Below are 2,940 nucleotides of genomic sequence, written 5' to 3'. Positions count from 1 at the left end.
TACATGTATGAATTTATTATGGGTATATGAGTGTGAATTAAGTATTGGGACTCTTGGTATGGTGATTAGAAGCCATAAGTTCCCAATATAAATACATAATTATTGTAGAGATTGGAAGGTGATTATTTGATGGAATTTTGTTGGTTGGGTGTAGATGGATTGTCATACATGTGATGTTGGAAGTTATAAATTGGTTAGTCATGATGGTGGGATAAATTGTTGATGAATGGTGATAGTTGAATGAAGTACTTATATGGTGATGAGTTGTAGAGATTTATGCCTACAAGGTGTTTGATAATATGCCTAAATGGCTTAAGTTATGGAATTTGTTACTAATATTGGTTCCATTGAATATTGCTATTGTAGATTGAAAGTTCTTAGTATTGTGGATCATTGTAGTAGCACTAAGGGGCGAAGTTGAGGTATGTGAGGCTAACTCTCTATGTTTGGAAATATTAATGATTCTCCCTACACTACGTTTCTTTTATGATGTTACTAATTGCCTCAGAAATATAGTTAAGCCCAGTTCCTTGAATAGTTGTAGAGCTACTATTCTCTATCTTCATAACTCGCTCATGACTTTCATTCTGAACGTTGTGAGCTCAGTGCGTATTCAATATAGACTTGGGTTTGATGCCCCCGAGTCTTAGTATAGATTACTCAGTATACCATATACAATTGAAATTTCAGTATTCATAATCAGTTCAAGAACACATGTCTCAGTCTAGTCCCATTCAGTATTCCAGTATTATGTAACCCAGTATGATCCAATATTCCAGTATCATTTAACTCAATGTGATTCAGTATTTCACTATCATGTATTGCAGTATGATTCTCAGTTTCTGTTTTTTAAATTCCTGAATGTTGAACACTTGCATTTGGGCCTGAGGCCGTAGTTTATATGCTTTATGCATACTTGGGCCTGAGGCCGTAGTTTATGCTTTATGCATTTTTGGGCCTGAGGCCGTAGTTATGTATACGTATACTTGGGCCTGAGGCCGTAGCTTGTGCACATATATATATATTGGGCCCGAGGCCGTAGCTTATTCAGATAAATAGGTTGTTCATGATTCAGAAGAGGGAGTATTCATATCCTTACTTCCTTTATCATTTCAGGTACCAGTTATCGGTTTAGTTATCAGTTATCAGTTATCAGTTATCTTTTCAGTTATCAGTTCAGTTATCAGTTATCACTTCAGTTTCAGTTCCAATAGTTATCATTTCAGTTATCAGCTTAGTTTCAGTTTCAGCATTTATAATTCTTTCTTTCAGTTGGTTTACATGCCAGTGCAATTCAAATGTACTGACGTCCCTTTTGCCCGGGGCCTGCATCTCACGATGCAGGTAATGATTTACAGGTTGAAGATTCAGAGCGCTAGGATTCTCGGACCAGCTATTGGGTGATCCCAGTTCTTTCGGGGCATTATCATTACCTTACAGTCTTTCGGTATTTACAGATAGACATTGTTTCATAGACTAGAGTAACAGCTAGACAGAGTCGCAGGCTTTTCATATTAAGCTATGTTGACTACAAATATGTTTCAAAATTGTATTAGTATTTCCGCACTTTAATTTTTATCATTCAGACTTTCAGTATATCAGCATGTGTTAGTTTATCTTCCGCATTCAGTATGTTATGATATCACATGTTGATTCAGCCAGCAGTTGGTTAGCTCGGTCACATGTAGTCAGGCACCGAGTGCCGTGTTACGTCCAGGCCCAGGTTCGGGGCGTGACAAAGCTTGGTATCAGAGCACTAGGTTCAAGAGTCATAGGGAGTCTATGAAGCCGTGTCTAGTGGAGTTTTCTTTATATGTGTGTTCCGGCCACTCATATAAACGGTTAACTGACATCCAGGATATTCTTATTTCTTTCTACTCTAAATCGTGCCATGAAGCTTAGAGCAATAGTTAACCTTCTCTTCCTATCGAATTCCAAACGTATTGGATGCCCAAGCGACGCGCAAGAGAAACCTAAGGTCCTAGAGAGGATAATTGCCCATTGGGGTATAATTATGGAGTACATGTTGGTAAATATGAGACTTGAGAGGATGTTAAAAGTGGGACGTAATGGATAGTAGTACAGATTAAAGCATAACCTTATCAGAAAGTACAAAAGTAGTTATGATGTCTTAGGGTTATTAGTTTACCTCAGCTACCAGTTATACAGTCTTTTAGTTAGCAAGTTTATGGTTATTCAGTATGCTAGTACTCAGTTATATGGTTACCAAATATCCATTTTCAGCGTATCAAAATTTCTGGTGACTTGTGAGCATATGGGTTCTCAAAGATAATGTAAGTAACAGTGATTATAGAGAAACCTTCACATATTTTAGGTCTGGATTAAGACCAAGACTCACCGGATGGCGCAGGAAGTGATCTATCAGATGATGGTATACTTTGAAGGATAAGTTTGTGCATGGTAGTGTATTTATATGTGTTTTACCTCATAGAACAACTTCATTTAATTCTTGGAAATGGAGCCACAAGTTGGATGATGATAGTTCAGATGTCAGACCCTAACATTGGTCACAATAGCTTTGGACAGAAAAGAGCCTAAGGGTAAAATACCTAGGAGTTAGAAACGTTTGTTATTACCAAAGATGTGATTTCGTATAACTCATGCAAATGACTAGAAGATATGATGTATGCAATGAGAACCAAGAGCATCCAATATTGAATTTCAGGGAATGATTTTAAGTTGTTTAGATTTATACAAATCAGAACTAGAAGTACCACGTTAGTAAGTTACTATAAGAAGTGGCTATTATTGTGAGATAAAAAGATATGGCAGTTCCCCTTTAGGTTATGTGACTAAATGATTACCCCGGATGTTTATAGTATGATATGATTTTGTATTGTATAGAAAGTTTGGGGTTAGATATTCCAATTTTTGTTTAAGATAGATGAATTCCCTAAGTGTGATCCACGCACATAGTTT

Source organism: Nicotiana attenuata, unplaced genomic scaffold (genome assembly GCF_001879085.1).
Source record: "Nicotiana attenuata strain UT unplaced genomic scaffold, NIATTr2, whole genome shotgun sequence".
NCBI lineage: Eukaryota > Viridiplantae > Streptophyta > Magnoliopsida > Solanales > Solanaceae > Nicotiana > Nicotiana attenuata.
The sequence above is the reverse complement of the archived record's forward strand: the minus strand, read 5'-3'. Positions refer to the sequence as shown.